We start from the raw sequence: 15,408 nt of genomic DNA, 5'->3' as shown, positions 1-15,408 counted from the left end.
GTCACTATATCACTCTCTCTTTTAATCTCTGCACACCGGCACAGAGGAAAGACTTTGGAAGGACACAGAGAAAATGTGGTTCTTTGCAAGCCAGGAATAGAGCTCTTACCAGAAACTCAATTTGCCAGCACCTTGATCATGGACTTCTGTGAGAAAATTAATTTCTGTTGTTTAAGCCATCCCATCTGTGGGACTCTGTTATGGCAGCTTGAGCAGTCTGATACATCAAAATTGAAATTTTCTTGACTATTCATTATTCAACCTTTGATGTTAATTACTAAGATTTATAACTAATAGCTATTTAGAACTCTTTCACCAGAAAATACTATTTTTCCTTAAATTTTCTCTTCCTTTCCCTTTTGTTTATATTTTGAGATCATTCGTATTTACAAGATAGGACCTGATTTTTAAGATTTCTTGAATGATTCAGAAATTCTCAAGAAATGTGGAAAATCTGAGAATGAAAAGCAATATCTCAGTCATTGTATTTTGGAATTTGTCAGCAGGACACCTGGGTGGCTCAGTCAGTTAAGTGTCTGCCTTCAGGTCATGATCTCAGGGTCCTGGGATCGAGTTCCATATTGTGCTCTGTGCTCAGTGGGGAGTCTGCATCTCCTTCTCCCTCTGCTTCTCTCTCTTTCCTTCTTGCTCCCTGTCAAATAAATAAGTAAAATCTTAAAAAAAAAAAAAAAAAAGAACAAAAAACTTACTTTGGGTTCATGTAATGTCAAATGTCCCACTTAAGTTTCTCTTCAAAGTAGGCATCACTGAACTCCAGATATTAGACAGAGTAAGGAATCTTTCACTATTTTTCCTGTGTTTACTTTTGACAAGGGGGGAAGTTTTTAGTTTTTAGTTTTTTAGGTTCAGGTAATGTCAAATGTCCCACTTAAGTTTCTCTTCAAAGTAGGCATCACTGAACTCCAGATATTAGACAGAGTAAGGAATCTTTCACTATTTTTCCTGTGTTTACTTTTGACAAGGGGGGAAGTTTTTAGTTTTTAGTTTTTTAGGTTCAGGTAATGTCAAATGTCCCACTTAAGTTTCTCTTCAAAGTAGGCATCACTGAACTCCAGATATTAGACAGAGTAAGGAATCTTTCACTATTTTTCCTGTGTTTATTTTTGACAAGGGGGAAGTTTTTAGTGTTTCCAGTTTAGTTCCTGTGTGTATATTGCTAATGTTGCTAAGCAACCAAACAAGCCAAAAAACAAAACAAAATAAAACAAAAACCTGTTTTATCACTAGAATCTATAACCCAACACTATAATTGATTTTATAGAATTCTATAATAGCAATGTATGATATTGTACTTACTCAGTGTTTTATTATATGGTATGGCATAATGCCGACTTACTGTCAGTTTTTAACTCAGTTTTAGCAACACAAAGGAAATAGTTTTAAATCTAAGAAGGGGAAAGAGGGACTTGAATGTATTAGGCAACTGCAACTTTAGGGGATCGTTACCTTATTTCATCTTTAAAATCCTAAATATTTTCTAGGAAGTTGATTGGGCTAACCACAGTGTTCATTGTAAAACATGCATTGTGATTTTGTATTTAAAGAGACCATGGCTTCATTTCTTTGGTAGCCCTGCCACCATAGTGGAAAAACCTCATATCTAGACATTTATAGGCCAATAGGAAGTGATGTTCATTGAAAACCTGAGTTTAGATATGCAGGGTGAAAGGGGAGATGCATTTGGTGGCTAACAATTTGCTAAGCCACATTATTAACTGATGATATTACCATGGAATACCATAAATGGGTACTTAAATCTTCTCTAATTAGATTTTAGATTATATACTTTAGCATGCCTATTTTATTATTATTTTTTAATTAATTAATTAATTAATTAATTTGAGAGAGAGAGAGAGAGAGAAAGGGAGAGAATAGAGGGAGAAGACCACTCCCGGCTGAGCAAGTATCCTGACGTAGGACTCGATTCCAATACCCTGGGATCATGACCTGAGCCAAAGGCAGACGCTTAACTTCCTGAGCCACCCAATGCCCCTAGCATCCCTATTTTATACATGAGGAAAAGTTCATAGAAACTGATTACAGAGATTCCCCAAAGAAGGGAAAAAACATTTTAAATCATTTTTTATTTCCCCATGTCTCAATTCAATGGTAAACATGCCTCTTTGATAAACCATTTCTCTAAGCATATCATATCCCATGTACATAGAAACTCAGAAAAAGCCCCCTGTTTGCAAATGGTTAATTTTTGTTTCTGGTACTTGAACTAAACACACACACACGCACACACACACACACACACACTACACTATGAGAGTAAGAAGTGAGAAGTAGGAGTAAGAAGTGGGATTTCAATGACAGTGCAGACTGGATAGCAGAAATACCTTGAGTTTTAGAGAGAGATACTAAAAAGCTCAATACAAAACATATGGTCAAAGAAAACAAGAAAATGCCAAGCTAAATCTTTTAAAATTTAATCAGCAACATTTAACAATGTTTAGACTATTCTAAGTTATTGTACACCTTAACTAAGTTACTTTGCACCTTGCGTGGCTCTAACAGTTGTTAGATTTCATAAATAGCTCGGCAGGTGTAAAACCTTTGCTTTTGCTGGGTAGCATGCATCATAGGATCACCATACTTTCTGATGCTATCGAACTAAGTCATTTGGATGCAGTACTATTTGGGTTCTTTGGTGATTACCAGAAAGTATTAAGTGTATCAAACTGAAAAATTATCTGGGTTTTGAGATGGAAGAATCTACTTTACAGTCTCATTTATTTATGGACCTATCTGTTCTTTGACAATTCATGTAAAGTTGAAAAAAAGGATAGGGAAGGAAATCAACAGTTTTAGCGTTAGACGCAAAATTATTATTCAAAGAATGATCTGTGAAAAGGATGTTTCTCGTCTAGTCCCAATAGTTATTTTACTTTTGTTCCCTTGCCTAAGGAGATATATCTGTAAAGGTGCTGCTAAAGCTGATGTCTGAGTTTACTGTCTGTTTTCTTTTGGGAGTTTCATGACTTCAGATTTCACATATTGGTCTTTAATCCATTTTAGTTTCTTTTTGTGTATGGTGTGACAAAGTGGTCCAGTTTCATTCTTTTGCATGTAGCTGACCAGTTTTCCCAACATCATTTGTTGAAGACACTCTTTTTCCCCATTGCATATGTTTGTGTCCTTTGTTAAAGATTGATTCACCATGTAAGTGTGGACTTATTGCTGGGCTTTTTTATTCTGTTCCATTCATCTATGTGTCTATTTTGTGCCACTACCATACTGTTTTGATTATTATAGATTTGCAGTATATTTTGGACTCTGGGATTATGTTAGTTCCATCATAGTAAATGAAATAGGTCACATAGAAAGACAAATATCATAGATTTCACTTATATGTGAATCTAAAAAGTAAAACAAACAACTACAAAACAGACTTTTAACCTCAGAGAAGACATTGGTGGTTGCCAGAGGAGAGGTGGGTACAGGGATGTGTGCAATATAGATGAAGGGCATTAAAAGATATAAACTTCTAGTTATACAATAAGTCATGGAGATGAGAAGTACCACATGAGAAATTTACTCAATAGTATTGTAATAACATTGGTGACAAATAGTGACTATACTTACTGTGGTAAACATTGAGTAACGTATAGAATTGTTGAATCACTATGTTTTACACCTGAAACTAACAGAACATTGTATGTCAACTATATTTCTATAATTTGAAATAGAAGAAAAAAGGAAAAGATGATTCACGAATGGCTCAATCAGCACAAGATCTTAAGAGTTCCTAATTTTATATGGTAATCTCATAGAGATCAAAGACAAGAAAAAAACTGTAATCCAGGAATATAAAAGAGAATGTATAAAAGAGATAGGATTTTTGTTGTTGATTTTGTTGTTATTAAAAAAATGTCAAAGAGTTAATTTTTCTCTTCTTTAGGGCAGTTTTCTAGATCTGAACAATGGAGCTTGAAATTTCCATCTAGATTTTATTTCAAATTTACCATACTTTGCTGATGAAATGTTAGTATTTCCAGACTGTTTCAGAAAAAAATTTAATGATTCAGACAATTGAATGAGGAAGTTGTGTAGTGTCTTTGGGGAGAAATGGTTCAAGTCAGGAAGTCTGGGTTTTGGATTCAACTTTGACACTAACTTTTTGGGTATCTGAGCAACTTACTAAATTTTTCTGAAATCCTCTAAAAATAGGATATTGAAGCAGATGTCTCTGAGGTCTTTAGCAGATTTTGTATTTCTAATAATTGTTAGGCTTCTGTTTTTACAGATATTCTGTGATCTTGAAGCACATGTGCAATTCATGGCAAGATGTACAGTGAACTATATTCAGATGAAAGGAATTAAATTTGGTTGGTAATTTTTCCAAGCCAAGAGTTAATTTACAATGTAGAGCATGGTGTCTTTCTGCGGATCAAAAAATATGATATTAATGTTTTGAGTTAGAGTTTTGTTAAAGGACACTATATATGAGCTTGAGAAATGCTGAATATTTTTAAAATGTGTAACGCTAGAGTGATACCAAGGCTAAAATCATCCATCAAATATATAGAAGATTTAGATTTACAGAGATTGGGTATTCAAATTTATGTGAATTATTTTTTTTTAGGTTTATTTATTTATTTTAGAAAGAATTTATGCATGCAAGCTGGGGGAGGGCCAGAGGAAAAAGGAGAATCTCAGGCAGAGTCCCTGCGGAGTGCTCAAGGCTTGATCCCATGACCTTGAGATCCTGACCTGAACCAAAACCAAGAGTTGAATGCTCAGCCAACTGAACTGGCACTTATGTGAACTCTTCTTGACATTACCTTGAATGTTAAGTAAAAAATCCTTTTAAGTAGATCTAAAGGGGATGAAATTCCAAGAGTCAACTAACAAATGATACAAAGGATTAGATGTCTTAAATTTTTGTACAGGAAATTAAAAAGTGACTCCCCAAAAGTAAAACTGGCAATAAAGTAATCTTGTCCAAATGTGCAACTATTATTTCAGATAATACAGGTAGGCTGATATTGCTACATTTGGACAAGTGGAATGAAAATAGAGAAACTTACCTTATAAAGAACTCTATTTTGACTGAATTTGGAATATTTTGCAGTCAGCAGATTGTGTCACAGCTTTTAGGATATGTCTATATGATAATACACCTGACAAAGAGGGTTAATGGGTGGAGAATTGGGAATATAATAGTGACCTCAGATTATCTTTAGCATAATTTTGTCCAGTTGGAAAAATAAATTCTTTTGGTGTTTTGTCATTGCATTTAACTTATTGAGTAATTTACACAGGACACAAGAAGGGTGGGGTAGAAAACTCTTTAAGCTTGCTAAAGAAATATAAAGACCCACATCAATGCCATGATTAAGTTGTATATCTCAAATTCTACATTTGTACTTCTGGGATCCAGGTATGATAATTAGGAGGGAGAATATGATGCTTAGTTTGTTTCTAAGTTTTTGCCTTCTCAAAGCTCCTACCCTACTCACTCCATTATAAATTTTCAGAATTAATATAAGTAATTTAATTGTTTATAGTAATTCATTTTTGGGGTAGATATGTAGAGTGACCTCCAGTAAAAGTCAAATGAGCTTTATAGGTATTCTCCTGCACAATTTCATCATAAGGTGATATGTTACAATGAAAGCAAAACTAAATTTGCCACACATAAGAACATTACACAGCAATATTTATTGAGAAAATGTCATACAACTGTTCTATAAATTGCATCATTTTTGGCACTCTGCTACACCTTGATTACAAGCTTCAATATAGATGAATGTAACTATATTTTAATGTCAAGTGTAACTAACCTTTTAGTTACAGCCAGGTGACAGAATCTTTCATTAGGCAGCCAAATAATTTATTCATAATCTTAAACCAAGGCTTTATTCTAAAAGGTGTAGAATATTGAGTTTCCTAAGTACTAGGCTATTCATTCAAAGGTGGGAACATCTGTACAATATTCTAGCTAGTGCATACATCTTTAACACCATTTCACTAGTGGGAAGTCACTTCTAACCTCTAACAAAGACTCTGGTGTTGATTGGAAATAAAGATACTTGAAAGGCTTGTATAATAGCCTCTGGATTGTATGCTATGGATAGAGCTACTCAAAGGACCCCACAACCTATGAAGTGTATGTTTCTGATTAGGACACTTCAAATGATAATTACCTGCTTATGGGGTAGAATTAAACAAACCCATATATGTGACTATCTACACAGGAGAATCCTAGAGTAAATTATAGACAATTTTGAATAATTTCTTTAAAATGTTAAAATAGCAATAATTTGGGTTTTATTTTTAATACAGATAAAAATAATGAAAATAAATACTGATCTATAATTCCATTGCCCAGGCAATCTGTTGGCATGTCAGGTAAATAAATCCTTGGATGATAGAAAAATCCATGCTGTAGAGAAAGATCAAACTGGAAGATGAAAGCCTCACTTTCCCATTTCCCTTCCAAATATCTTTACTCACACCCCAGGCTTTCTTTGTTTTAATTTTTAGGTTTTCTTTGGAGGGGGGTTGTTTTGTGTTGGTTTGTTTGGGTTTGGCTTTTTTGGTCATACTCCTGAATAGGCACCATTTACCTGCTCTGTTTTGGAAGAAAATATTCTTCTCTCTTTCTCACGAAATGACTGTCTTGTTCTTATTGATTTATAGGAGTTCTTTATAAATTAAGGAAATTAATCCCTTTTTACATGTTACAAATACTTTTTCCTTACATATTGTTTGACTTTGCTTATAGTTATAATTTTAGTTTTCACCATCCAGAAATTTTTCCACATTGATTTGAAACACAACTTTAACATAAAAGAAATCTCTTTACCTATGTCCCGCTAATACTTTTTTTTTTTTTTTTGAGATGTAACTGATACATAACATTGTGCAAGTTTGGGGTATATAAGGTGTTGATTTGATGCATTTATATATTGCGATATGATTGCTACCTTAGCATTAGCTAACACTTCTACCCTGTTACATAATTGTGCTCTATTTGTTTTCTTCTCTTCCATTGATCTATTTCTTCTCAGGTTCCGAACTGTCTAATTATGGATGCTGCACTGTGTCTTAAGAGTTAGTAGGACTAAACTCTCTCATTCTTTCCTTTTAGAGTTTGTTTGACTTGTCTTTGCATATTTAGTTTTTCAGATGATCTTTAGCGTAATTTTGTCCAGTTGAAAAAATAAATTCTTTTGGTGTTTTGTCATTGCATTTAACTTATTGAGTAATTTACAGGAGAAATGACATCTTTATAACATTATCTCCTTTGTAGACAAGGGTGTGTGTGTGTTTTATAATTTCTTTAAATCTTTTTATATGTTCCCCAGTATTCTTTTAAAGCCATAGGCATATAGGTTCTGCATATTTCCTGGTAATTTATAGTTAGGTACTTTCTTTTTATTGTTTTTATAAATGGGATCGTTCTTTCCCATATAGTTTCTGTCTGGTTATTATTTGAATATTAAAATGTGATGTATTTTTAATATTAAGTGTGTAATCTGTAGTTTTATGAGTTTCTCATTATTTCTAACAGTTTTCCCTTACCCTTAAACACACCACACCACACACACACACACACACACACACACCCTAATTTGAAATAGGCAGTGAAGATATGGACATATATATTATTTATTGATTCTCCACAAAATTCAGTGCCAAAAGGTAAAGTATCTTGCAAAAGTTTATTTCTATACAAAGCAGAATGGATAGACTAGACATGTGTATATTATTTAGGCAATGACTGTATTGAACAAAAAAGAAAAAGAATTATGGCTATTTCAAGCATTGTTACTGTGGTTGAACTCTGTCTGAAAGGCTTAGGATTTATAACTATGATTGAAACACTGCAATTTGTGAACAGTTTGGGGAAAAGGTAACAGGTTAATCAGTTTTTCAGACTTTCTGACATATTACTTTAAGGTTAAAGTCTGATAAAATAACGTAATTGGGTCATTCTAGGTATTTGATTGAGCCTTTTATAAAAAACCTTTTTGCTTCTATCATGGGCAAAGGGAAAAACATTGAGAAGAAACTATGCACCCAGCTCATAACTGAAAACAGGACAGAGATAACTCTGACCATCTCTACCAAATGGACCTATAATGGGGAGCAAAAATATTCAGGCCTGAAGTGACTGAGCCCAAGTAGAGACAGTTGTGTTAGTTAGGAATGACTCCCAGAAAGTTTAGGGTAGAAGTAGGGACTAGAAGGTGATTCTGAGGCCCCACAGAACCAGGAAGTAGACCTTTGTAAGGCCCATTCCCCACTGGAATATAGGAATATAATATTTTGAAATAAACATTTTCTTGAATGTTTTCTCACAGGATTTCTGAGATGTATCATGTATTTCCTTCACAAATGTTTGCTTCCCATTCTTTAGACTTGACCTAACCTAAGAAAGAAAATGGTTTCCAACCAGTTCAAAATGATACTTTTTTCATGTGGCGAGCCTTTTCAATTTTCTCCCCATTTTGCCAAACCATCCTATGTATCTGTGGGTAATTTAAAGGGACAGTACTTAATATTTTTGACTGTGAAATAATTTCAGAAATAATTTCCCCCAGCCTAGACCAAGAAGTTCTTTATGTTTAAAACATTTACAGACATGAATGATATAAGAGAAACGTATGTTATGAATAGTACACTGAAGCAAAAAACGAAAACAACTTCCTTAAGAATTGGTATAAATGTGCAAGTACACTATTGAAATATGGGGAAAAAAATAGCCTGGCTCTACTGTAAAAGTGAAGAAGAAAAATGTATTTTTCATGATAGTTTTCTTTAAGTTTTATGATATAAAGAAACTTATTATTTTTAAGATTTTTTATTTACTGACAGAGAGAGAGAGAGAGAGAGAACACAAGTAGGGGGAGTGGCAGGCAGAGGGAGAAGCAGGCTGCCAGCTGAGGGGGAGCCTGATGTGGGGCTCTATCCCAAGACCCTGAGATCATGACCTAAGCTAAAGGCAGACGCTTAACTGACTGAGCCACCCAGGATCCACAAACTTACTTTTAAATAATTGCTTACTTTAGTTTTCTGTTAGTCAAGCATTAGATAAATTAATTTAGGAAGTCATTTGGAAATGGAAGTATAGACAGAGTTTTTAATGCTATAAACTCATTATTATTATTATTATGATCATTAAAATCTGAACTCTGGAAACACCTTTTTGCCCATTTATTGTTTTGTCCAAGAGTGTAAAACAGTGCATAGAATGGTGCTTGGCACATAATAGACATTTAGACATAAATGAATCAGCTGAGTTTGGAAAATGTACATAAGTATGATTTTATCTGTATGAACTTGAGCCTGATTCAGAACAAAGAAGCATTTAATTTGTAGATATTTTGCATAATTGAACTCTAAGATCCTATCATAAATTGTGCTCTTTAAAGCGAATTCATTCTAGCTATTTTAACTATTCTTTTATTTAAATGAAAAGCTTTAATAAATTAACTGCATTAGTTCAATGTAGTCATATTATAATATATTGATTTCCTTATTGGCTTAGTATTCACAGAATACTTTAGGAATTTAAAAAATAAAAGACAAAGGTGACAGTAATAGCTGATATGTTCATGCCATTTACTCGCCATGCATGGTTCTAAGCATTTACACGTGTTGGTTCCAGTCTTCTGTCATGGGCTGCATTATGGCCATTTGAAAATATGGACACTTCTCAATTTTCTTTGCAGCTATGAATAGCCATGTGCTCTAGTTCTGGCTTGTGAGACATAATCAGAAGTCATCGGATGAGGAATCCAAAAAGGCACAGACTCAGTGGACAGTGACTGAAAGAGAAACAGCCCTTTTAAGGTTGTAAGGAAGGAACCCTGTGCTGAGGGTCATGAGGTAAGAAGGCATAAGAAATAAGGCAATAGCATGATGTGATGAGCACTGGGCGTTATATACAACTGACTAATTATTGAACCCTACATCTGAAACTAATAATGTACTATGTTGACTAATTGAATTTAAATTTAAAAAAATCATAGAGTATTGGACAACAACAACAAAAAGAAAAGATAAGGAAAAGAAAGAAGGCACTAACTGGGATTGCCTACTTTACATGAGAAAAATTAACTCCTTTATAAATTGCAGTAGTCATGTTTCTATTATATACATCTGAACTCTGAATCTTTAACTGATTCAGGTAGTAAGAGAAATATTTTCCTGTTACCAATTCATTTTTTAAAAAATAATTATTCATTTATTTGAGAGAGAGAGAAAGAGCATGAGAGGGGAGAAGGTCAGAGGGAGAAGCAGACTCTCCATGGAGCTGGGAGCCCGATGCAGGACTCGATCCCGGGACTCTGGGATCAGGACCTGAGCTGAAGGCAGTCGCCCAACCAACTGAGCCACCGAGGTGCCCACTGTTACCAACTTATTAATTCTTTAATTCAACAAATATTTGTTGTAGACTTATTGTGTACCAGGTGCAGTTTTAGGTGGTTGGCAAGTATGGTTACATAAAATGAAGAGATCTGTTCCCAAAAAACTTATACTACAGATGTGATGGACAAACCACAAGTAATAAATATAACAAACACATTCATTATTTAGTTCATTACAAAATGATACATGCTATGAGAAGGATGAGCAACATTAGTGCTGGGGAGAAGGCAAAGTTGCTGTTTTAAACAATGTCATGGTGTAGCTTGATTGAATAAGTGATACTGAACACAGATTTGAAGGAAGTACAGGATCATGGCAGGTGGGTGGCACAGGTTACCTGGAGGCCTGAAGTGACCAAATGACTGGTATGTTTGGGAAACAGCAAGGAGCCGGATGCAGTTTAGGTGGGAGTGAGTTGGAGCAGGAGGTCAGGGAGGTGAGGTGGGAGGTAAAGTGGGAAGGAGACCATGTAAGTACTTACTGCCACTGTGAGGACTTTGGCTTTTACTCTGAGTGAAATGGAGTACCCTTGTAGAGTTTTGAGGAAAGCAGAGCAGACAAATGTTTTAAAATGATCTCTGTGGTTTCTGTGTTGAGAAGAGGCTATAACATAGAAAGGATAGAAACAGAGCCCTTTGGAGGCAATTATAATTCAGGGTTTAAGAATCCACGGTGGCCTAGATCAGTGCCAGCATGACCAGGGGAGAAGGGGAGGATTGAGAGGCAGTTAGATTCTGATATATTTTCAGGGCCGACCCATCAAGATTTTCTGAAGATACAATGTAGCTATGGGAAAATGAGAGGCTCAAGGACAATTCCAAGGGAAATGATACAGAAGCTTCTTTTTTTTTTTAATTTAATTTTTTATTTTTTATAAACATATATTTTTATCCCCAGGGGTACAGGTCTGTGAATCGCCAGGTTTACACACTTCACAGCACTCACCAAAGCACATACCCTCCCCAATGTCCATAACCCCACTCCCCTTCTCCCATCCCCCACCCAGCAACCCTCAGTTTGTTTTGTGAGATTAAGAGTCACTTATGGTTTGTCTCCCTCCCAATCCCATCTTGTTTCATTGATTCTTCTCCTACCCACTTAAGCCCCCATGTTGCATCACCACTTCCTCATATCAGGGAGATCATATGATAGTTGTCTTTCTGATACAGATGCTTCTAAGATAATATTTAGTAGCTCTTACAGCTAAGGTATTATTTTCTGGAGCCCCAGAAAACAGTGTCTCTGTGATACATCAGAAAATTCCGAGGGTTAGAATATCCAGGTTGAACAAATAAGGGGCGCCTGGGTGGCTCAGTGGTTAAAATCTCTGCCTTTGGCTTGGGTCATGATCCCAGAGTCCTGAGATAGAGCCCCACATCGGGGGTCTCTGCTCAGCAGGGAGTCTGCTTCTTCCTATCTCTCTTTGCCTGCCTCTCTGCCTACTTGTGATCTCTGTCAAATAAATAAATAAAATCTTAAAAAAAAAAAAGAATATCCAATTTGAACAAATAAATCTTGGAAGAGTCCTCAGTTAATGATGACTGGGTGTCCTATACTTCAGGGTTGCTGAACAAACTGCCTAACCTGGGCCTTGTCAGGTTTTGCAAAAACCTTCCCTTTCTGCAAAAATGGACTTCATTTTGGGTAATGGTCATGATAGAGGCCTAAAGAACTTATTTTTGACAATTGCAGTGTTGGGAAAGACTTTGTAACATTCGGTGTGTGCAGACACAATGAGCTTAATTCACTGAGAAGGAGAGGCAGTGTACCAAAGGCTAGAATGAGATGATCTCAGAACTGGGACAAAGAGCATGGAATCCTAAGAGCAGAATTACTAAAATCTTCACACAATTGATTAAATTAGCAAATCTATGGGTATTTTATAGGTCCAAGTTAGACCTGGGTCTAGAACTATAATTAAGTGATTAAATGTGAAAGGAGCTAGAGGTTAATTAATGATAACGAAAACCTACCTAAGACAGTTTGATTTACAGAAGAGGAAGTATCCATCTGAAGGGACCTGGAGAATGAGGGCAAGGGTCTGTGTGTGTTTTTACTCACACTTTGTGTACTCTGATCTGAGCATCTGCACAGTTTTACAATTGCTTGTGTTGGACAATGGACTTCTCACTAGCTTAAGGAATAAGAAGTAATTTAGAACCCAGTTTAGAACTAGAATCTTCTCCCTTTGGGTTTCTTAACCCAATACCAATATGCGTTGGGGGAGGCAGGTGGCTTCCCCCACACCAGCAAGCAATGCTCAGGACATAGCTGGGTGTCCTACTGTTCGACTCAATTCTGACACCAGCTACCTAGAGACAGCATCAAGGGCTCAGTCCTGCAAGACTGCTCCTCATCCAGCCCCTTATTTCAGAGGCCAGTCAAATGCTAGGTTGTTACCTGCCCTTCTGACTAACGCTCCAAGTTGGAGGTTTCTCTAAGGGCCTATTTAGCCAGAGAGGCTCCACCTTGATTGAACAGCTATTTGAACAGCTCTTTTGTTGTTTATGCAGTAAAACTTAAACTGACCCTGCCCCACCCCCCAGGGGAATTTACTTAAAAGCAAGTCGGGGAAACCATAGAATATGGTCTACCAGTCCCTGATAACAGAGCCCAAATACAAAGGCGGGTCAGGTCAGGTGGAGGTAACAGAGCCCGGATGCAGGGATGAGTCAAGCCAGGTGGAGACATCCAATCAGTAAAGTGCGCAAACTTGTCTCCCTAGCTACCAAGGAGTGTGGGCCCTGCCTTTTGGGCGCCAATCCTGACCAAGGCGATAGGCTAGTTCAAATAGCTACTATGGGGTGAATTGTAATTCAACTGGCCACCTGTGTGTGGCCAGGCTCAACCACATGGTTTTTGCTCTAGAAAAGTTAGTCGGCAAGGCAGGGTGGGGTCTCCCTTTCTGTAAGAAAGGCTGCCCTGAACGGTTGGTTTGATTCTCGATGCTTGGCATGAAATAAAGCTTTGCTTGACCTTCACTTTGTATCAGTCTCGCTCCTTTGATTACAATTTCAACAAACCCTGCCCAGTGAGGATGCCGGTCACAGGCCTGGGTTATTTATCACTTGTACTTCTGACCCACCGGCTATAGATGAGAGGTTCCCACAACCCCCTGCCTGGTTTCTGTTAATTTGCTAGAGCAGCTTGCAAAAACTCAGAGAAACATTTTACTTACTAGATCACAGACTTGTTATGAAAGGATATGACTCAGGAACGGCTGGATGGAAAAGCATAGGACAAGGTGTGGGGAAAAGGTACAGAGCGTCCTTGCCCTCTCCAGGCTCAGCCCCTCTCCTCGAATCTCCACAGAGCTCACCAACCTGGAAGCCTTCCAAACCCCATCCTTTTGGGTTTTTATGGAGACTTCATTACATGGGCATGCCTGATTAACTCATTGGCCATTAGTGACTGAATTCAATCTCCAGCTCCTTTTCCTTGCCAGGGATAGAGGATGGAGGGGGACTGGAAGTGCCAACCTCCAAACACAGGGTTGGCTCCAGGGGCAACCAGCCACATTCTTAGATTACCCCAGGGCTTTCCACCTCATTAACATAAGAAAAGACATCTGTAAGGTTCTCAGCCCTTAGGAAATGCCTAGGGTTTCAGGAGCTCTTGCCAGAAATGGTGATGAACACCGAAGATATGTTTCCGATTACAAATCACCATATCACACCTTTCTAGCTCACTCACCAGTTTCAGCCAAAATAAAGGCTGTTCTCAGTGCCCTCAAAGAAGAAGAAGATACCTGGACGTTTGGGAAGTGCAGACATTCATTTTCATAGACTTGTTTCTCAACCCTGCTCCTAAAATAGGATTAAGCAGAGTGTGTTTTCCTCAGGACAGTCTAGTCTGATGATGGATGGGATGTTAGTCACCTCACTGAGTTATTCTCTAATTTTTTAAAGTTGCTATTTTAATTCATTAGTTAATATATTCTCAAATTTTCTGAATCATTTTTTTTTATTATTATTCTTGCTTTCTTGGAGAATATCTTGTGAAATCTATCCTCTCTATTTACAGGTTAGCCAAACTGTGTAGTGCCTTGGACACAAATTCATAATCAGCAGAACCTGTTTCTTCCCTAAGATTTTTTACCTTACCTTTGAAATGGAGAAGCACCTTCATGAAGGAGCAATCCTAGGTACGTACAACTTCATTCCTCCTATTTCAGGGGAAGAAGTATTCTGCTTCCTTTCAGGTCTTATAGCTCTGCCTGTGTTCCAAATCTCAGTACTACTGGTTTGATATATTTTTTTCATTAAATGCCTATGTGGCATTGATTTTGTACCAGCTACCTTGCCTTTAAGGATTTCACACTCTAGAAGGAGCTGTGGACGTATGTGAAATGAACTACTATAAAAGATGTTAGGTGTTCAAAAAGAAGTGTGCAAAGACCTAGGGGATTACAGATAGCGCAAAGCTGGTTGTTATGATGGCTTCCTAAGGACCTTTGAGTTAGTCCTAAGAAATGATTATGAATGTGCCAAATGCAAAAAGAAAGCCAAAAAGCATTTCAGGCAGGTTAGTATAACAGTGAATAGGGAACGGTTAGCAGTAAATGAGACTGCAGACATAATATTTTCCCCCTATTATGACAAAACTAGAGTATTTTTCTGGATAAATAAAAGAAACCATCAAAATGAAAACATTTTGACAGAAAACGCAGAAGAATATATTATACTTATTATCTTTAGAATCTTTAATTTTACTAAGGGGCTATCTAAATAGGAAATTCAAACAGTAATTTAATTGCTGAAAATACAGAGCATCCGTTTTTAATAACTAAAAGTGTCTTGTAAGCTAGTATGGGATCACAGATATTTTATTGTATCTGTTTCTGCCCATATAACATTATTTGTTTTATAAAAATCTAAATGTAGTAGTACAGTAAGAAGTATGATAAAATTTCTGAATATTATAATTTGTTTTCTAGGAGCACTGAATTAGGAAAATGTTGTTACTACATTAAATCGGTGCTTCTGAGCAACTGTAAGGACA

The sequence above is a fragment of the Mustela erminea genome, chromosome 11 (genome assembly GCF_009829155.1).
Source record: "Mustela erminea isolate mMusErm1 chromosome 11, mMusErm1.Pri, whole genome shotgun sequence".
NCBI lineage: Eukaryota > Metazoa > Chordata > Mammalia > Carnivora > Mustelidae > Mustela > Mustela erminea.
Note: the sequence above shows the minus strand (reverse complement) of the source record.